The following is a 24679-nucleotide window of genomic DNA, read 5'->3' as shown; positions in this document are numbered from 1 at the left end:
TGGTCATCTCATTGGTCATCTGCATGGTCATCTCGATAGTCAACTCGATGGTCATCTCCAATATCATCTCCATGATCATCTCCATGATCATCTCGATGGTTATCTCCATGTTCATCTCCATAATCATCTCGATGGTCATCGCCATGATCATCTCCATGGTCTTATCCATCATCATATCGAAGATAATCTCGATGGTCATCTTCATAATCATCTCCACGATCATCTCGATGGTCATCTCGATGGTCATCTCCATGATCATCTATAATAATTATTACGATGGTCATCTCCATAATCATCTCCATGATCTTTTCCACGATCATCTCGATGGTCATCTCCATGATCATCTCGATGGTCATTTCTATTTTCATCTACATGATCATCTCGATGGTCATTCTCCATGGTCATCTCCAAAATCATCTCCATGATCATCTCGATGGTCATCTCCACGGTCATCTCCATGATCATATTGAAGATAATCTCGATGGTCATCTCCATAATCATCTCCATAAGCATCTAGATGGTCATCTCCATGATAATTTCCATAATCATCTCGATGGTCATATCCATGATCATCTCCACGATCATCTCGATGGTCATCTCCATAATCATCTCCATGGTCATCTCCATGATCATCTCCACGATCATCTCTATGGTCATCTCCATGATCATATCGATGGTCATCTCCATGGTCATCTCCATGGTTATTTCTCTGATTATCTTGATGTCATATCGATGGTCATCTCATTGGTCATCTGCATGGTCATCTCGATAGTCAACTCGATGGTCATCTCCAATATCATCTCCATTAACATCTCGATGGTTATCTCCACGTTCATCTCCATGGTCATCTCCATGATCATATCGAAGATAATCTCGATGGTCATCTCCATAATCATATCCATGATCATTTCCACGATCATCTCGATGGTCATCTCCATGATCATCTCGATGGTCATTTCTATTTTCATCTACATGATCATCTCGATGGTCATTCTCCATGGTCATCTCCAAAATCATCTCCATGATCATCTCGATGGTCATCTCCACGGTCATCTCCATGATCATATCGAAGATAATCTCGATGGTCATCTCCATAATCATCTCCATAAGCATCTAGATGGTCATCTCGATGGTCATCTCCATGATCATTTCCATAATCATCTCGATGGTCATATCCATGATCATCTCCACGATCATCTCGTTGGTCATCTCCATAATCATCTCAATGGTCATCTCCATGATCATATCGATGATCATCTCGAGGGTCATCTCTATGGTAATCTCCATAATCATCTCGATGGTCATCTCCATGATCATCTCCACGATCATCTCTATGGTCATCTCCATGATCATATCGATGGTCATCTCCATGGTCATCTCCATGGTCATTTCTGTGATTATCTTGATGTCATATCGATGGTCATCTAATTGGTGATCTGCATGGTCATCTCGATAGTCAACTCGATGGTCATCTCCTATATCATCTCCATGATCATCTCGATGGTTATCTCCACGTTCATCTCCATGGTCGTCTCCATGATCATATCGAAGATAATCTCGATGGTCATCTCCATAATCATCTCCACGATCATCTCGATGGCCATCTCGATGGTCATCTCCATGATCATCTCCATAATCATCTCGATGGTCATCTCCATAATCATCTCCATGATCATTTCCACGATTATCTCGATGGTCATCTCAACGATCATCTCGATGGTCATTTCTATTTTCATCTACATGATCATCTCGATGGTCATTCTCCATGGTCATCTCCAATATCATCTCCATGATCATCTCGATGGTCATCTCCATGGTCATCTCCATGATCATATCGAAGATAATCTCGATGGTCATCTCCATAATCATCTCCATAAGCATCTAGATGGTCATCTCGATGGTCATCTCCATGATCATTTCCATAATCATCGCGATGGTCATATCCATGATCATCTCCACGATCATCTCGATGGTCATCTCCATAATCATCTCCATGGTCATCTCCATGATCATATCGATGACCATCTCGAGGGTCATCTCTATGGTAATCTCCATAATGATCTCGATGGTCATCTCCATGATCATCTCCATGATCATTTCCACGATCATCTCGATGGTCATCTCCATGATCATCTCGATGGTCATTTCTATTTTCATCTACATGATCATCTCTATAGTCATTCTTCATGGTAATCTCCAATATCATCTCCATGATCATCTCGATGGTCATCTCCATGGTCATCTCCATGATCATATCGAAGATAATCTCGATGGTCATCTCCATAATCATCTCAATAAGCATCTAGATGGTCATCTCGATGGTCATCTCCATGATCATTTCGATAATCATCTCGATGGTCATATCCATGATCATCTCCACGATCATCTCGATGGTCATCTCCATATTCATCTCCATGGTCATCTCCATGATCATATCGATGACCATCTCGAGGGTCATCTCTATAGTAATCTCCATAATCATCTCGATGGTCATCTCCATGATCATCTCCATGATCATCTCCACGATCATCTCTATGGTCATCTCCATGATCATATCGATGGTCATCTCCATGGTCATCTCCATGGTCATTTCTGTTATTATCTTGATGTCATATCGATGGTCATCTCATTGGTCATCTGCATGGTCATCTCGATAGTCAACTCGATGGTCATCTCCAATATCATCTCCATGATCATCTCGATGGTTATCTCCACGTGCATCTCCATGGTCATCTCCATGATCATATCGAAGATAATCTCGATGGTCATCTCCATAATCATCTCCACGATCATCTCGATGGTCATCTCGATGGTCATCTCCATGATCATCTCCATAATCATCTCGATGGTCATCTCCATAATCATCTCCATGATCATTTCCACGATCATCTCGATGGTCATCTCCATGATCATCTCGATGGTCATTTCCATGGTCATCTCCATGGTCATTACTATGATTATCTTGATGTCATCTCGATGGTCATCTCATTGGTCATCTGCATGGTCATCTCGATGGGCAACTCGATGGTCATCTCCAATATCATCTCCATGATCATCTCGATGGTTATCTCCATGTTCATCTCCATAATCATCTCGATGGTCATCGCCATGATCATCTCCATGGTCATCAACATCATCATATCGAAGATATTCTCGATGGTCATCTCCATAATCATCTCCATAATCATCTCGATGTCATCTCCATGATCATCTCCACGATCATCTCGATGGTCATCTCCTTAATCATCTCCATGGTCATCTCCATGATCATATCGATGATAATCTTGAGGGGCATCTCCATGGTCATCTTCATAATCATCTCGATAGTCATCTCCATGGTCATCTCCACGATCATTTCTATGGTCACCTCGATGGTCATCTCCATGGTCTTCTCCATGATCATATCGATGATCATCTCGAGGGGCATCACCACGATCATCTCTATGGTCATCTCGATGGTTATTTCCATTATCATATCGATGGTCATCTCCATGATCATCTCCATGGTCATTTCTGTGATAATCTTGATGACATCTCGATTGTCATCTCATTGGTCATCTGCATGGTCAACTCGATGGTCATCTAAAATATCATCTCCATGATCATCTTCATGATCATCTCGATGGTTATCTCCATGTTCATCTCCATAATTATCTCGATGCTTATTGCCATTATCATCTCCATGGTCATCTCCATGATCATATCGAAGATAATCTCGATGGTCATCTCCATAAGCATCTCCGTAATCATCTGGATGGTCATCTCGATGGTCATCTCCATGATCATCTCCATAATCATCTCTATGGTCATATCCATGATCATCTCCACGATCATCTCGATGGTCATCTCCATAATCATCTCCATGGTCATCTCCATGATCATATCGATGATCATCTCGAGGGACATCTCTATGGTCATCTCCATAATCATCTCGATGGTCATCTCCATGATCATCTCCACGATCATCTCTATGGCAAACTCCATGATCCTATCGATGGTCATCTCCATGGTCATTTCTGTGATTATATTGATGTCATATCGATGGTCATCTCATTGGTCATCTGCATGGTCATCTCGATAGTCAACTCGATGGTCATCTCCAATATCATCTCCATGATCATCTCCATGATCATCTCGATGGTTATCTCCATGTTCATCTCCATAATCATCTCGATGGTCATCGCCATGATCATCTCCATGGTCATCTCCATCATCATCTCCATGATCATCTCGATGGTTATCTCCATAATCATCTCCATAATCATCTCGATGGTCATCGCCATGATCATCTCCATGGTCATCTCCATCATCATATCGAAGATATTCTCGATGGTCATCTCCATAATCATCTCCATAATCATCTCGATGGTCATCTCCATGATCATCTCCGCGATCATCTCGATGGTCATCTCCTTAATCATCTCCATGGTCATCTCCATGATCATATTGATGATATTCTCGATGGTCATCTCCATGGTCATCTTCATAATCATCTCGATAGTCATCTCCATGGTCATCTCCACGATCATTTCTATGGTCACCTCGATGGTCATCTCCATGGTCTTCTCCATGATCATATCGATGATCATCTCGAGGGGCATCTCCACGATCATCTCTATGGTCATCTCGATGGTTATCTCCATGGTCATATCGATGGTCATCTCCATGATCATCTCCATGGTCATTTCTTTGATAATCTTGATGACATCTCGATTGTCATCTCATTGGTCATCTGCATGGTCAACTCGATGGTCATCTCCAATATCATCTCCATGATCATCTCCATGATCATCTAGATGGTTATCTCCATGTTCATCTCCATAATCATCTAAATGTTTATTGCCATTATCATCTCCATGGTCATCTCCATGATCATATCGAAGATAATCTCGATGGTCATCTACATAAGCATCTCCGTAATCATCTCGATGGTCATCTCGATGGTCATCTCCATGATCATCTCCATAATCATCTCGATGGTCATATCCATGATCATCTCCACGATCATCTCGATGGTCATCTCCATAACCATCTCCATGGTCATCTCCATGATCATATCGATGATCATCTCGAGGGGCATCTCTATGTTCATCTCCATAATCATCTCGATGGTCATCTCCATGATCATCTCCACGACCATCTCTATGGCATACTCCATGATCCTATCGATGGTCATCTCCATGGTCATTTCTGTGATTATCTTGATGTCATATCGATGGTCATCTCATTGGTCATCTGCATGGTCATCTCGATAGTCAACTCGATGGTCATCTCCAATATCATCTCCATGATCATCTCCATGATCATCTCGATGGTTATCTCCATGTTCATCTCCATAATCATCTCGATGGTCATCGCCATGATCATCTCCATGGTCTTAACCATGATCATATCGAAGATAATCTCGATGGTCATTTTCATAATCATCTCCACGATCATCTCGATGGTCATCTCGATGGTCATCTCCATGATCATCTCCATAATTATCTCGATGGTCATCTCCATAATAATCTCCATGATCATTTCCACGATCATCTCGATGGTCATCTCCATGATCATCTCGATGGTCATTTCCATTTTCATCTACATGATCATCTCAATGGTCATCTCCATGGTCATCTCCATGATCATATCGAAGATAATCTCGATGGTCATCTCGATGGTCATCCCCATGATCATTTCCATAATCATCTCGATGGTCATATCCATGATTATCTCCACGATCATCTCGATGATCATCTCCATAATCATCTCTATGGTCTTCTCCATGATAATATCGATGATCATCTCGAGGGGCATCTCCACGATCATCTCTATGGTCATCACGATGGTTATTTCCATGATCATATCGATGGTCATCTCCATGGTCATCTCCATGGTAATTTCTGTGAAAATCTTGATGTCATCTCATTGGTCATCTGCATTGTCAACTCGATGGTCATCTTCAATATCATCTCCATGATCATCTCCATGATCATCTCGATGGTTATCTCCATGTTCATCTCCATAATTATCTCGATGGTCATTGCCATGATCATCTCCATGGTCATCTCCATGATCATATCGAAGACGATATCGATGGTCACCTCCATAATCATCTCCGTAATCATCTCGATGGTCATCTCGATGGTCATCTCCATAATCATTTCGATAATCATCTCGATGCTCATATCCATGATCATCTCCACGATCATCTCGATGGTCATCTCCATAATCATCTCCATGGTCATCTCCATGAACATATCGATTATCATCTCGAGGGGCATCTCTATGGTCATCTCCATAATCATCTCGATGGTCATCTCCATGATCATCTCCACGATCATCTCTATGGTAATCTCCATGATCATATCGATGGTCATCTCGATGGTCATTTCTGTGATTATCTTGATGTCATATCGATGGTCATCTCATTGGTCATCTGCATGGTCATCTCGATAGTCAACTCGATGGTCATCTCCAATATCATCTCCATGATCATCTCCATGATCATCTCGATGGTTATGTCCATGTTCATCTCCATAATCATCTCGATGGTCATCGCCATGATCATCTCCATGGTCTTATCCATCATCATATCGAAGATAATCTCGATGGTCATCTTCATAATCATCTCCACGATCATCTCGATGGTCATCTCGATGGTCATCTCCATGATCATCTCCATAATTATCTCGATGGTCATCTCCATAATCATCTCCATGATCTTTTCCACGATCATCTCGATGGTCATCTCCATGATCATCTCGATGGTCATTTCTATTTTCATCGACGTGATCATCTCGATGGTCATTCTCCATGGTCATCTCCAATATCATCTCCATGATCATCTCGATGGTCATCTCCATGGTCATCTCCATGATCATATCGAAGATAATCTCGATGGTCATCTCCATAATCATCTCCATAAGCATCTAGATGGTCATCTCCATGATCATTTCCATAATCATCTCGATGGTCATATCCATGATCATCTCCACCATCATCTCGATGGTCATCTCCATAATCATCTCCATGGTCATCTTCATGATCATCTCCAGGATCATCTCTATGGTCATCTCCATGATCATATTGATGGTCATCTCCATGGTCATCTCCATGGTCATTTCTCTGATTATCTTGATGTCATATCGATGGTCATGTCATTGTTCATCTGCATGGTCATCTCGATAGTCAACTCGATGGTCATCTCCAATATCATCTCCATGATCATCTCGATGGTTATCTCCACGTTAATCTCCATGGTCATCTCCATGATCATATCGACGATAATCTCGATGGTCATCTCCATAATCATCTCCTCGATCATCTCGATGGTCATCTCCATGATCATCTCCATAATCATCTCGATGGTTATCTCCATGTTCATCTCCATAATCATCTCGATGGTCATCGCCATGATCATCTCCATGGTCTTATCCATCATCATATCGAAGATAATCTCGATGGTCATCTTCATAATCATCTCCACGATCATCTCGATGGTCATCTCGATGGTCATCTCCATGATCATCTCCATAATTATCTCGATGGTCATCTCCATAATGATCTCTATGATCTTTTCCACGATCATCTCGATGGTCATCTCCATGATCATCTCGATGGTCATTTCTATTTTCATCTACGTGATCATCTCGATGGTCATTCTCCATGGTCATCTCCAATATCATCTCCATGATCATCTCGATGGTCATCTCCATGGTCATCTCCATGATCATATCGAAGATAATCTCGATGGTCATCTCCATAATCATCTCCATAAGCATCTAGATGGTCATCTCCATGATCATTTCCATAATCATCTCGATGGTCATATCCATGATCATCTCCACCATCATCTCGATGGTCATCTCCATAATCATCTCCATGGTCATCTTCATGATCATCTCCATGATCATCTCCATGGTCATTTCTTTGATAATCTTGATGACATCTCGATTGTCATCTCATTGGTCATCTGCATGGTCAACTCGATGGTCATCTCCAATATCATCTCCATGATCATCTCCATGATCATCTAGATGGTTATCTCCATGTTCATCTCCATAATCATCTAAATGTTTATTGCCATTATCATCTCCATGGTCATCTCCATGATCATATCGAAGATAATCTCGATGGTCATCTACATAAGCATCTCCGTAATCATCTCGATGGTCATCTCGATGGTCATCTCCATGATCATCTCCATAATCATCTCGATGGTCATATCCATGATCATCTCCACGATCATCTCGATGGTCATCTCCATAACCATCTCCATGGTCATCTCCATGATCATATCGATGATCATCTCGAGGGGCATCTCTATGTTCATCTCCATAATCATCTCGATGGTCATCTCCATGATCATCTCCACGACCATCTCTATGGCATACTCCATGATCCTATCGATGGTCATCTCCATGGTCATTTCTGTGATTATCTTGATGTCATATCGATGGTCATCTCATTGGTCATCTGCATGGTCATCTCGATAGTCAACTCGATGGTCATCTCCAATATCATCTCCATGATCATCTCCATGATCATCTCGATGGTTATCTCCATGTTCATCTCCATAATCATCTCGATGGTCATCGCCATGATCATCTCCATGGTCTTAACCATGATCATATCGAAGATAATCTCGATGGTCATTTTCATAATCATCTCCACGATCATCTCGATGGTCATCTCGATGGTCATCTCCATGATCATCTCCATAATTATCTCGATGGTCATCTCCATAATAATCTCCATGATCATTTCCACGATCATCTCGATGGTCATCTCCATGATCATCTCGATGGTCATTTCCATTTTCATCTACATGATCATCTCAATGGTCATCTCCATGGTCATCTCCATGATCATATCGAAGATAATCTCGATGGTCATCTCGATGGTCATCCCCATGATCATTTCCATAATCATCTCGATGGTCATATCCATGATTATCTCCACGATCATCTCGATGATCATCTCCATAATCATCTCTATGGTCTTCTCCATGATAATATCGATGATCATCTCGAGGGGCATCTCCACGATCATCTCTATGGTCATCACGATGGTTATTTCCATGATCATATCGATGGTCATCTCCATGGTCATCTCCATGGTAATTTCTGTGAAAATCTTGATGTCATCTCATTGGTCATCTGCATTGTCAACTCGATGGTCATCTTCAATATCATCTCCATGATCATCTCCATGATCATCTCGATGGTTATCTCCATGTTCATCTCCATAATTATCTCGATGGTCATTGCCATGATCATCTCCATGGTCATCTCCATGATCATATCGAAGACGATATCGATGGTCACCTCCATAATCATCTCCGTAATCATCTCGATGGTCATCTCGATGGTCATCTCCATAATCATTTCGATAATCATCTCGATGCTCATATCCATGATCATCTCCACGATCATCTCGATGGTCATCTCCATAATCATCTCCATGGTCATCTCCATGAACATATCGATTATCATCTCGAGGGGCATCTCTATGGTCATCTCCATGATCATCTCCACGATCATCTCTATGGTAATCTCCATGATCATATCGATGGTCATCTCGATGGTCATTTCTGTGATTATCTTGATGTCATATCGATGGTCATCTCATTGGTCATCTGCATGGTCATCTCGATAGTCAACTCGATGGTCATCTCCAATATCATCTCCATGATCATCTCCATGATCATCTCGATGGTTATGTCCATGTTCATCTCCATAATCATCTCGATGGTCATCGCCATGATCATCTCCATGGTCTTATCCATCATCATATCGAAGATAATCTCGATGGTCATCTTCATAATCATCTCCACGATCATCTCGATGGTCATCTCGATGGTCATCTCCATGATCATCTCCATAATTATCTCGATGGTCATCTCCATAATCATCTCCATGATCTTTTCCACGATCATCTCGATGGTCATCTCCATGATCATCTCGATGGTCATTTCTATTTTCATCTACGTGATCATCTCGATGGTCATTCTCCATGGTCATCTCCAATATCATCTCGATGATCATCTCGATGGTCATCTCCATGGTCATCTCCATGATCATATCGAAGATAATCTCGATGGTCATCTCCATAATCATCTCCATAAGCATCTAGATGGTCATCTCCATGATCATTTCCATAATCATCTCGATGGTCATATCCATGATCATCTCCACCATCATCTCGATGGTCATCTCCATAATCATCTCCATGGTCATCTTCATGATCATCTCCAGGATCATCTCTATGGTCATCTCCATGATCATATTGATGGTCATCTCCATGGTCATCTCCATGGTCATTTCTCTGATTATCTTGATGTCATATCGATGGTCATGTCATTGTTCATCTGCATGGTCATCTCGATAGTCAACTCGATGGTCATCTCCAATATCATCTCCATGATCATCTCGATGGTTATCTCCACGTTAATCTCCATGGTCATCTCCATGATCATATCGACGATAATCTCGATGGTCATCTCCATAATCATCTCCTCGATCATCTCGATGGTCATCTCCATGATCATCTCCATAATCATCTCGATGGTTATCTCCATGTTCATCTCCATAATCATCTCGATGGTCATCGCCATGATCATCTCCATGGTCATCTCCATGATCATATCGAAGATAATCTCGATGGTCATCTCGATGGTCATCCCCATGATCATTTCCATAATCATCTCGATGGTCATATCCATGATTATCTCCACGATCATCTCGATGATCATCTCCATAATCATCTCTATGGTCTTCTCCATGATAATATCGATGATCATCTCGAGGGGCATCTCCACGATCATCTCTATGGTCATCACGATGGTTATTTCCATGATCATATCGATGGTCATCTCCATGGTCATCTCCATGGTAATTTCTGTGAAAATCTTGATGTCATCTCATTGGTCATCTGCATTGTCAACTCGATGGTCATCTTCAATATCATCTCCATGATCATCTCCATGATCATCTCGATGGTTATCTCCATGTTCATCTCCATAATTATCTCGATGGTCATTGCCATGATCATCTCCATGGTCATCTCCATGATCATATCGAAGACGATATCGATGGTCACCTCCATAATCATCTCCGTAATCATCTCGATGGTCATCTCGATGGTCATCTCCATAATCATTTCGATAATCATCTCGATGCTCATATCCATGATCATCTCCACGATCATCTCGATGGTCATCTCCATAATCATCTCCATGGTCATCTCCATGAACATATCGATTATCATCTCGAGGGGCATCTCTATGGTCATCTCCATGATCATCTCCACGATCATCTCTATGGTAATCTCCATGATCATATCGATGGTCATCTCGATGGTCATTTCTGTGATTATCTTGATGTCATATCGATGGTCATCTCATTGGTCATCTGCATGGTCATCTCGATAGTCAACTCGATGGTCATCTCCAATATCATCTCCATGATCATCTCCATGATCATCTCGATGGTTATGTCCATGTTCATCTCCATAATCATCTCGATGGTCATCGCCATGATCATCTCCATGGTCTTATCCATCATCATATCGAAGATAATCTCGATGGTCATCTTCATAATCATCTCCACGATCATCTCGATGGTCATCTCGATGGTCATCTCCATGATCATCTCCATAATTATCTCGATGGTCATCTCCATAATCATCTCCATGATCTTTTCCACGATCATCTCGATGGTCATCTCCATGATCATCTCGATGGTCATTTCTATTTTCATCTACGTGATCATCTCGATGGTCATTCTCCATGGTCATCTCCAATATCATCTCGATGATCATCTCGATGGTCATCTCCATGGTCATCTCCATGATCATATCGAAGATAATCTCGATGGTCATCTCCATAATCATCTCCATAAGCATCTAGATGGTCATCTCCATGATCATTTCCATAATCATCTCGATGGTCATATCCATGATCATCTCCACCATCATCTCGATGGTCATCTCCATAATCATCTCCATGGTCATCTTCATGATCATCTCCAGGATCATCTCTATGGTCATCTCCATGATCATATTGATGGTCATCTCCATGGTCATCTCCATGGTCATTTCTCTGATTATCTTGATGTCATATCGATGGTCATGTCATTGTTCATCTGCATGGTCATCTCGATAGTCAACTCGATGGTCATCTCCAATATCATCTCCATGATCATCTCGATGGTTATCTCCACGTTAATCTCCATGGTCATCTCCATGATCATATCGACGATAATCTCGATGGTCATCTCCATAATCATCTCCTCGATCATCTCGATGGTCATCTCCATGATCATCTCCATAATCATCTCGATGGTTATCTCCATGTTCATCTCCATAATCATCTCGATGGTCATCGCCATGATCATCTCCATGGTCTTATCCATCATCATATCGAAGATAATCTCGATGGTCATCTTCATAATCATCTCCACGATCATCTCGATGGTCATCTCGATGGTCATCTCCATGATCATCTCCATAATTATCTCGATGGTCATCTCCATAATCATCTCTATGATCTTTTCCACGATCATCTCGATGGTCATCTCCATGATCATCTCGATGGTCATTTCTATTTTCATCTACGTGATCATCTCGATGGTCATTCTCCATGGTCATCTCCAATATCATCTCCATGATCATCTCGATGGTCATCTCCATGGTCATCTCCATGATCATATCGAAGATAATCTCGATGGTCATCTCCATAATCATCTCCATAAGCATCTAGATGGTCATCTCCATGATCATTTCCATAATCATCTCGATGGTCATATCCATGATCATCTCCACCATCATCTCGATGGTCATCTCCATAATCATCTCCATGGTCATCTTCATGATCATCTCCAGGATCATCTCTATGGTCATCTCCATGGTCATTTCTGTGATTATCTTGATGTCATATCGATGGTCATCTCATTGGTCATCTGCATGGTCATCTCGATAGTCAACTCGATGGTCATCTCCAATATCATCTCCATGATCATCTCGATGGTTATCTCCACGTTAATCTCCATGGTCATCTCCATGATCATATCGACGATAATCTCGATGGTCATCTCCATAATCATCTCCTCGATCATCTCGATGGTCATCTCCATGATCATCTCCATAATCATCTCGATGGTCATCTCCATAATCATCTCCATGATCATTTCCACGATCATCTCGATGGTCATCTCCATGATCATCTCGATGGTCATTTCTATTTTCATCTACATGATCATCTCGATGGTCATTCTCCATGGTCATCTCCAATATCATCTTCATGATCATCTCCAGGATCATCTCCATGGTCATCTCCATGGTCATTTCTCTGATTATCTTGATGTCATATCGATGGTCATGTCATTGTTCATCTGCATGGTCATCTCGATAGTCAACTCGATGGTCATCTCCAATATCATCTCCATGATCATCTCGATGGTTATCTCCACGTTAATCTCCATGGTCATCTCCATGATCATATCGACGATAATCTCGATGGTCATCTCCATAATCATCTCCTCGATCATCTCGATGGTCATCTCCATGATCATCTCCATAATCATCTCGATGGTCATCTCCATAATCATCTCCATGATCATTTCCACGATCATCTCGATGGTCATCTCCATGATCATCTCGATGGTCATTTCTATTTTCATCTACATGATCATCTCGATGGTCATTCTCCATGGTCATCTCCAATATCATCTCTATGATCATCTCGATGGTCATCTCCATGGTCATCTCCATGATCATATCGAAGATAATCTCGATGGTCATCTCCAAAATCATCTCCATAAGCATCTAGATGGTCATCTCGATGGTCATCTCCATGATCATTTCCATAATCATCTTGATCGTCATATCCATGATCATCTCCACGATCATCTCGATGGTCATCTCCATAATCATCTCCATGGTCATCTCCATGATCATATCGATGATCATCTCGAGGGTCATCTCTATGGTAATCTCCATAATCATCTCGATGGTCATCTCCATGATCATCTCCACGATCATCTCTATTGTCATCTCCATGATCATATCGATGGTCATCTCCATGGTCATCTCCAGGGTCATTTCTCTGATTATCTTGATGTCATATCGATGGTCATGTCATTGGTCATCTGCATGGTCATCTCGATAGTCAACTCGATGGTCATCTCCAATATCATCTCCATGATCATCTCGATGGTTATCTCCACGTTAATCTCCATGGTCATCTACATGATCATATCGACGATAATCTCGATGGTCATCTCCATAATCATCTCCTCGATCATCTCGATGGTCATCTCGATGGTCATCTCCATGATCATCTCCATAATCATCTCGATGGTCATCTCCATAATCATCTCCATGATCATTTCCACGATCACGCGATGGTCATCTTTATGATCATCTCGATGGTCATTTCTATTTTCATCTACATGATCATCTCGATGGTCATTCTCCATGGTCATCTCCAATATCATCTCCATGATCATCTCGATGGTCATCTCCATGGTCATCTCCATGATCATATCTTAGATAATCTCGATGGTCATCTCCATAATCATCTCCATAAGCATCTAGATGGTCATCTCGATGGTCATCTCCATGATCATTTCCATAATCATCTCGATGGTCATATCCATGATCATCTCCACGATCATCTCGATGGTCATCTCCATAATCATCTCCATGGTCATCTCCATGATCATATCGATGATCATCTCGAGGGTCATCTCTATGGTAATCTCTATATCATCTCGATGGTCATCTCCATGATCATCTCCACGATCATCTCTATGGTAATCTCCATGATCATATCGATGGTCATCTCCATTGTCATCTCCATGGTCATTTCTGTGATTATCTTGATGTCATATCGATGGTCATCTCATTGGTCATCTGCATGGTCATCTCGATAGTCAATTCGATGGTCATCTCCTATATCATCTCCATGATCATCTCGATGGTTATCTCCACGTTCATCTCCATGGTCATCTCCATGATCATATCGAAGATAATCTCGATGGTCATCTCCATAATCATCTCCACGATCATCTCGATGGTCATCTCGATGGTCATCTCCATGATGATCTCCATAATCATCTCGATGGTCATCTCCATAATCATCTCCATGATCATTTCCACGATCATCTCGATGGTCATCTCCATGATCATCTCGATGGTCATTTCTATTTTCATCTACATGATCATCTCGATGGTCATTCTCCATGGTCATCTCCAATATCATCTCCATGATCATCTCGAGGGTCATCTCCATGGTCATCTCCATGATCATATCGAAGATAATATCGATGGTCATCTCCATAATCATCTCCATAAGCATCTAGATGGTCATCTCGATGGTCATCTCCATGATCATTTCCATAGTCATCTCGATGGTCATATCCATGATCATCTCCACGATCATCTCGATGGTCATTTCTATTTTCATCTACATGATCATCTCGATGGTCATTCTCCATGGTCATCTCCAATATCATATCGATGATCATCTCGAGGGTCATCTCTATGGTAATCTCCATAATCATCTCGATGGTCATCTCCATGATCATCTCCATGATCATCTCCACGATCATCTCTATGGTCATCTCCATGATCATATCGATGGTCATCTCCATAGTCATCTCCATGGTCATTTCTGTGATTATCTTGATGTCATATCGATGGTCATCTCATTGGTCATCTGCATGGTCATCTCGATAGTCAACTCGGTGGTCATCTCCAATATCATCTCCATGATCATCTCGATGGTTATCTCCACGTGCATCTCCATGGTCATCTCCATGATCATATCGAAGATAATCTCGATGGTCATCTCCATAATGATCTCCACGATCATCTCGATGGTCGTCTCGATGGTCATCTCCACGATCATCTCCATAATCATCTCGATGGTCATCTCCATAATCATCTCCATGATCATTTCCACGATCATCTCGATGGTCATCTCCATGATCATCTCGATGGTCATTTCCATGGTCATCTCCATGGTCATTACTATGATTATCTTGATGTCATCTCGATGGTCATCTCATTGGTCATCTGCATGGTCATCTCGATGGTCAACTCGATGGTCATCTCCAATATCATCTCCATGATCATCTCGATGGTTATCTCCATGTTCATCTCCATAATCATCTCGATGGTCATCGCCATGATCATCTCCATGATAATTTCCACGATCATCTCGATGGTCATCTCCATGGTCATCTCCATGATAATATCGATGGTCTTCTCGATGTTCATCTCCATGGTCATCTCCATCGTCATTTCCATGATTATCTCGATGTCATCTCGATGGTCATCTCATTCGTCTTCTTCATGGTCATCTCGATGGTCATCTCGATGGGCATCTCCATGATCATCTCGATGGTCATCTCCATAATAATCTCCACGATTATCTCGATGGTCATCTCCATGGTCATTTCCATGATTATCTCGATGTCATCTCGATGGTCATCTCATTGGTCATCTTCATGGTCATCTCGATGGTCATCTCGATGGGCATCTCCATGATCATATCGATGGTCATCTCCAAGTGAGTGAGTGTACAAGTGAGTGAGTGTACAAGTGAGTGAGCGTGGAGGCGAGTGTTCAGGCGGGAGTGCAGGTGAGTGTACAAGTGAGTGTACACGTGAGTGAGTGTACAGGTGAGCGTGCAGGTGAGGGTACATGTGAGTGAGTGTCACAGGTGAGTGTACATGTGAGTGAGTGTCACAGGTGAGTGTACAGGTGAGTGTACAGGTGAGTGTACAGGTGAGCGTGCAGGTGAGTGTACATGTGAGTGAGTGTCACAGGTGAGTGTACAGGCCAGTGTACAGGTGAGCGTGCAGGTGAGTGTACAGGTGAGTGAGTGTCACAGGTGAGTGTACAGGTGAGTGTGCAGGTGAGTGTACAGGTGAGTGAGTGTCACAGGTGAGTGTACAGGCCAGTGTACAGGTGAGCGTGCAGGTGAGTGTACAGGTGAGTGAGTGTCACAGGTGAGTGTACAGGTCAGTGTACAGGTGAGTGTACATGTGAGTGAGTGTCACAGGTGAGTGTACAGGTTAGTGTACATGTGAGTGAGTGTCACAGGTGAGTGTACAGGTGAGCGTGCAGGTGAGTGTACATGTGAGTGAGTGTCACAGGTGAGTGTACAGGCCAGTGTACAGGTGAGCGTGCAGGTGAGTGTACAGGTGAGTGAGTGTTACAGGTGAGTGTACAGGTGAGTGTACATGTGAGCGAGTGTACAGGTGAGTGTACAGGTGAGTGTACATGTGAGTGAGTGTCACAGGTGAGTGTACAGGTGAGTGGGTGTACAGGTGAGTGTACATGTGAGTGAGTGTACAGGTGAGTGTACAGGTGAGTGTACAGGTGAGTGAGTGTACAGGTGAGTGTACAGGTGAGCGTGCGGGCGAGCACCTGGAACGCGTCGTTGGCGCACTTGCGGCACGGGTTGTGCTGGCAGGGCAGGATGACCACGGGCTTGGAGGACATCTCCAGGCAGAGGGGGCACAGCAGCTGGCGCGCTCCAGCTCCTCGTAGCGCGCCTGGGACTCGCGCAGCAGCAGCAGCGACCCACAGGCGGACAGCCTCGTCGCTGCTACAGCTGTCACGCACAGGCGGACAGCCTCGTCGCTGCTACAGCTGTCACGTACAGGCGGACAGCCTCGTCGCTGCTACAGCTGTCACGTACAGGCGGACAGCCTCTTCGCTGCTACAGCTGTCACGTACAGGCGGACAGCCTCGTCGACACAGCTGTCACGTACAGGCGGAAAACCTCGTCGACACAGCTGTCACGTACAGGCGGACAGCCTCGTCGCTGCTACAGCTGTCACGTTCCCGGGCTCCCTATCCTCCTCTTCCCCATGCCACGTGGAGACAGAGAGAGAGAGAGAGGGCATTCACACCACGAGGTCACGTGGCCCACCCTCCAAGAAGAACGGAGCACAGAGCAGTGACCCTCACAACAACGAGCCAAGTGCCGGGCGACTAAAATGCAGCAAGTTGACAAGTGGGGAGCGCAGGTGTTGCATCTTCCAGTCTCCCCAGTCAGTCAACCTATGACACCTGGGCCTGACCCCTGACCTCTTGTTAGCAAGCTTTCGACAATTCACAAGGCCTCAAAGTGCACCGAGTCTTGTACAAGCTCTGTGGTAATGTTACTGTCACTTATTGCCGAACGACGGTCGTTATCGATGTTAGAGTTGGTCGGTGTTGGTGCGTGTGTACCTCTTTATCGTGAGTGCACACGTGTGCATTAGAGGTACGGGGCTCTAGCATATAGCGCCACCCCGTGGTCACGTTGTGTAACTGAACACAGCTGTCAACGAATACGCGGTGGGGTCAAAGGAAACAACTGAACCGGATTTAGAGTGAGAAGGCGAGTGTTTCAACTCGAGCGAGGTCAAGTTAATACACAAGTGCAGCCGCCAGGGGGGGGCAAGCCGAGTCCAGCACTGGCACGTACCACCAGATGCTGTGGCACCAATAACGAACCCCCAGGGGGCTTCGAATGTATGTTGAACTTATTTCGCGGCGTACGTAGCCAACAAAGTAAACACAAAAAGCAGTTCTAAAGAAATTTAGCTTGTCATCTAGATTTAAAAGTACATAGCTCCCAGTGGCTTCCTAGAGCGTTCCAGACGGCCACAGAAGCGCATCTGAAACCGCGCGATGCGGTGACCGTCTTTGTTCGATGGCTCAGCCAAAAGCCGCTGCTGCGAGGATGGTCGGAGTTCGCGTGATTGTTTATGCTCCTTGACGAGATCAGCAAGGCATTCTGGTTCATTTGTGGCAGGCCCTTTGTTGCATATATAGGTGTTGTGAAAAGTGATGAAAATAATGAAAATTAAATGAAATTTGAAATTTGCATAATTTATCCGAAATTATGTTAATTGCTGTAATTATGCGCATAAATTATGCTGATTCGAGAGATAATCGTATTAATTTATGCGAGTTGGCGTGGTTATGATAATCAAGGTCGTTATGGATTACGTCGTCGAGCCTCGGTGACGAGTTTGGTTATTAATTGGAACAACGCGATTAATCGTATGCAGTGACGCAGGCGTTGTGAGCGTGAATGAGAGAGAGTCGATTCGACTCTGCTCTTTAATTCCGTATTATTGATAAGGATACGATTACTCTCGATTGAATATTATGAATTATGTGTGTTATGGATTATGTGTGGTGATAGTGTGCTTATGATAGGTCCCCTCAAGGTTCAGATCTCATACGCAGAACAATATTACGCAGAATTTCAGGAAGAATCACACACAAACCTTCTGCTTTAATCAATTTTATTTTCTAGCTAACTTAAATTTTTGGATAATATGAAAACTCAATCTCGAGATTTTGGAATTTCAACACAGCGTTAACATGATACCATCACGATTGCGTTGTTTCACTTTGATAACGGCACCTGTGGTTAATTCCCGACGCGTAACGCAATCGATCGGTTCTTGAGAGAGAGATTAAAAACATGCGAACTATTCTATCAAAACCTTAACCTTATAATTTGCAAACTCGTATACTTGAATTGTTACACAACACGGCACTCGGTCTTTGATTCGTATCCAATCCTTAACACATTCTGATATGCGAAGTTATTATGCTTGAAATCGTCAGCACAGTACCACGTCGATGTTCGTTCATTGATTCATAACGATTATGCAATTAAAGCGTTCGACTGAAATACTTCTAATTGCCTTATCAACACCACTCGATGGCCGCAATGTTTTCGTCACTTGAATTGTCACACAACACAGCATTCGGTCATTGATCATGCGCGGCCCTTAATGCAATTATTGTCACGTTGTTAACAATAGGATGACTGATTATTATGCAACGCTACTCGTTGAAAGGGCACTCCAACCAGTATTATTCTTGAAGGCACAAATTTGCGTTTGAATTCGTTATTTCATTCATGGATACCAGCAAGATTATGCAGAAAGAAAAATATTAACGAACGACTCAAGTATTTCTAATCGACTTTCTCAACGCAACTCAATGGGTGGCGATGTTTCCCTTTGAGATCCTTATCTCGGGCCAATCTTTTAATTAATTGTGGCCAGACCCCTGACAGGGAACCGGTTGAACACGCTCTTCACCCCCGCGAGCGGCGCTCCGTGGTGAGGTGCCAAGAATTAATCCTTATTAATGGGTCAGTTAGTAATTTATGCGGTTAGAAGTACAGCCCCAACACAATATTAAAGAGGACAATTATGAACACTCTTAAAAACCACGGATTATTCACTCGGTCGTTGCGATATTTCCACAATCACGGATGGTTCAATGGCTTGAGGTTTTAGGCTTTTGTTAATGACCCGTGTGTGTGTGTTGAATGGTATGAGTGGTGAAAGAGTAGGCCAATGTTCGGAATCGATTCTTTGCATCAAGCAGACGTCTGGTTTGTCGTGTAGTGGGGGGCAGTGTATCATACGTATCAGTTGATTCTTCTTTCAGTAGTTGGTTCGGACTCGGCGGACGTTGGTGAACGAGTTGATACGTTGTTGTAGTTGCGATGACCGTCCGGTAGATGGCGGTAGAAGCACGCCCGCAGCGGCGCGGTTGTACGCGGACGGTAGGTAATGCGCGCAGTGCGTTTGCGAGCAGCTGGCACGCTGGTGCTCCGTCGTCGGCGGTTGTAGATTGCAGGCTCACGATTCGCTCGTGGTGGCGCTGGCCGCTAACAGCGGCAGCGGGTCGCCAATCGGCGACACTCGGCAATTTGGCGAGTTTGTAGAGGCGTCTCCGGCGTCGGTGATGGCTGGTCTTCTGCTGAGACGAGTTGAGCGGGTCTTCTGCTGAGATTAGTTGAGATGAGTCTTCTTCTGTTGAGCTGGCCCCGAGGGCTGATGAGTTGAATTCAATGCTGAAACGGCTCCTTTTTATGCCAAAAATCTCTCTCCTTCTTGGCTCCTCCTCCCGAGGCGGAGCTATCTTTGATCTGATCGTGTGTCAGTGGTGGGGGGGTTCGTGTGTCAGTGGTGGGGGGGTTCGTGTGTCAGTGTGTATGTTTGTGTGTGTCATTTATGACACGGTTCTGTTCGGGTCTTTCCTCAAGCCATAAACATCAAGACAACAGACGCTGCGATTCGTCTTGAAGGCGCCTGGTTGTCTACTCCATCCATCCAGAAGGGGCTTCCCCCTATTTTGTACCGTTTCTGACGCACAAAGAGATGGTTAGTTTTTAAAGTTTAACATTCTCATCTGATAGCGTATTGTGCTGTACCCATATATGATTCTGCTTGTGGTTCGGGGTATTCGATTTTGTTTCCAAGTGAAGATGCTCTTCCGAGTGTATGCATTTTATCACGTGCTGCGGGGAGAGACAAAGGTGGCCGGGATCTTCCCATCTTTCTATACTTTGTGTTAACGTCGCTCAAATTTCACTTCGACTCCACATTCAACCAGCCTGATCCACCCCGTTACCTTGGCTCCTACTCAGTTTATTAATTTTCGTCATTCTGTGTGTCTTATCACGTATAAATGTATGGCGGTTTATGTAACTTAAAGCTTGCTCGCTCTTTTGCTGCCCGTGTGCAGGGTGGGGTGGGGCCACTATTAAGTCCCGTGTGTGGCAGATGGTTCCTGCGATAACGATCTGTTTGCCCTGGCGTGAAATTCCTCTCTCGCGCTCTGCGGGAGAGACAAAGGTGGTCGGGAGTACCTATCTCTTTATACTTTCGACTTTATTTTTCTCACATACTATTTGGTCCCATGTTCGCCAAGACTCGTGTTTGTAACTACGTCCTCCCGACACCCCTCTCGGTTTACCGAGGTTCGCATTGTTATGATGGCATTATTAAAGAGAAAAATAATTTTCATCCTGAGTTTAAGAGGTCTGTTTCTTGATTGTTGGAATCCATATCCCTTGGTTCTGTAAGGTTCTATAATGGAATGTCGTGTAAGGTGAACACATTATTCTTAATTTTATCTGTGACTGATGTGTAGCCACTTCTTTAACTCAAAAACGTTTTCGCTGGCTGTTGTGTGTGTTTTCTCATTAATCCGTCTGGCTAGCTCCAGATGGCCCCTTGTGATAAGGTGTGGTTCCTGCTTCTCCGCGCTGTGAGAGAGACAAAGGTGGTCGGGGTTGCTTGGAATATTGTTTAACTATTTCGTAAGTTTGCTCGTTCGCCTCATTCCCTCTCGATAACTTTTGATGTGACTCGGTATTCCCGCTCCCAAGTTGGTGATTTAACAGTAAGAGCATTAAAAGGTGAAAATCATTTGATGTTGAATTAATAATTGGATAAGGATTCACTGATGTGTCTAGTGGCCTGTTCTTAATTGGAGTGAGCGTTAGGACCGCTAATTTTATCTTATTCTTGTTGTTGCCTTTTAATTATTATTTTTTTCCGTTGTTTTACCGGCAAATAAGAAACAAAAAAAATTGTATACGATTTACCCTGTTGGCGCCTCCGTGTCTACTCTCTTGGTGTTCTGACCTCGGGGGGACCTTTCCTAAGGGGCCCATCAAACTCTTGTTCATCTGGAGATTTTCGCGGATAGCTGTTAACATCCTCGCCTTGAGAGTTTTATTATTTCTTTATATATATGGCCTGTTTATGATCGACATCTGGTTTTTCGTGTTTCTGGCTTACGGGTTTTATTCATTATTAAAATAAAAATTGTTTGTCACGAAAGAAAGGAAAAATAAATCTATGTGTATGCATCTGTAAATATTCTTATGGATATTAATTGTGGAAAAAGGGCTGTATACAACAACAGGTTCCACAGGATTGGAAGGACACCCTGGTGGTCCCCCTTTAAGAAAAGGGACTGCACAGATTGTAACAATGACAGGGAAAGGCCCTGGCAAGGATTATTCAACATCGTCTTGCCAGGCACACTGAGGAGAGGTTTGCAGAGCCCAAATGTGGTTTCAGGCCAGGGAGGTCCTGCACGGATGCCATATTCTCTGTCCGCCTGCTATGGTAGAGGTGTAGGGAATACCAACAGAACCTATATCTCTGCTTTATTCACCTGATCAAGGCCTATGATAACATCAATAGGCCGGGCTCTGTGTTGTTGTTCGTGTTTTCGGATTCCCCGACTCTGCTCACAATCATTATGGACCTTCATGATGGTGGGCAGGCCCGGGTAATGCTACATGGCTGGGAGTCAGAGCCATTTCCTGTTCACCTTGGAGTGCGACAGGAATATCCTCTATCTCCTACATTATTTAACACATTTTCGACCACGTAGTTTGAGAAGCTTTCCATGGCTGTACTAGAGGAATGTCCATCTGGTACAAATACAATGGGAGGCTGATTGATGCCCAGGTGCGGTCGAGGGATGGCAAGATCGTCCTCTGTGAAGGAGGCATGTGAAGGAAGCTACTGGGCAATTGGAGGTAGTAGTCATCCTCAAACAATAGTGGAGGGCAGAGGAGCGACGCTCACAGGTGGTGCATCTGCCAGTCATCTCACTCAGTCAACCCACGGCACATGGGTCTGTCCTATGACCTCCTGCCAGCAAGCCTTCAACATTTCGCGTGGCCTCAAAGTGCATATAGCCTGGCACAAGTCCACTGGTGATGTCACCGCCACTTCGTTGGGAATGGAGGTTGTTGTTGTGACATACAGTATTGTGGTTGAACACGATATGAATGACATGAAAGAGTTGGGCTGGTAGACCAAGACCTCTCAGCATGGGAAGAGGAATTGGAGGAATTAACAAGTGAAATTCAGGGGAATAGTAACCATGATAGGAGTGATAGAAGAGTGATATGGAGGTGACTGACCACCGGTGAGCAAGAAGCCAGAGTGAATCAGAATCTTTATCTAGACTGGAGGAATCCGATGAGCCATGAAGCTCGTTTTCACAGATGTCCCTTTGGGGCAGGTGAGCAAGTTCCAACAGAAAGTCAGTGAGTGCTGGATCATCAATCACCCTGCTTTATGTTGAATTCTATCAAGTGCAGTGAGGTAGAAAATAGGTACTCCACCCCAGATGTGACAACAGTTTTCCACCTTGCATGAGTGGTGACACCCTGGGTTGGAGTGAGGGCTGCAACCACTGCGTGTGATTGAACCGGGTTCTCGAGTTTAACGAGTGGATGGCTTTGGCCCAGCTAACAATGACTGCACCCATCAAATGTGTGCACACATTTTAGAGTCAGGATTTCACTTCATTCGGATAAATTCCACCGAAACATGCGATTAACGCCAATGTCATTACGAGGGCCCTTAGGCAGGATAGAGCTGTAGATGAAGAGGAGAGAGCTGTGGATGAAGAGAGAGAGTTGTGTGTGAAGGAGGGAGCTGTGTGTGACAGTGAAGGTGGAAACAATTGACTGGAACCCTTCCCTGTCTCCGCGTGTTGGCGAGGGGAGCGTTGGCTACACCGTGCAGAAGTCTCCGATGTTGCCCCCCTGTAAAGGGGGATCAGCCGTCAACATTCGTGTGTCCCCCTCTTGAAATCCTTTCTGGGAACGTGTATTGCTCGTTTTCTTCCATGCAAGGGAGTTGCGAAGTCATATTCGTCTGCGTCAGGGGTCGGGCAAACCTGCGGCTCTTTAAGCGACCGCTTCGTGACGTGATTTATTAAGGACCCACCGTCTCGTATTCACGTGGCATGGTGGCTCTTGAAATTTAGATAGATATTTTTCAATATAATATACCAAATTAGAAAAAAACAACGGCCCGTCTTGTTATTTTGGCTGCCGACACCT

Source organism: Petromyzon marinus, chromosome 43 (assembly GCF_048934315.1).
Source record: "Petromyzon marinus isolate PM22_M1 ecotype Great Lakes invasive population chromosome 43, UKy_Petmar_22M1.pri1.0, whole genome shotgun sequence".
Lineage (NCBI taxonomy): Eukaryota > Metazoa > Chordata > Hyperoartia > Petromyzontiformes > Petromyzontidae > Petromyzon > Petromyzon marinus.
The sequence above is the reverse complement of the archived record's forward strand: the minus strand, read 5'-3'. Positions refer to the sequence as shown.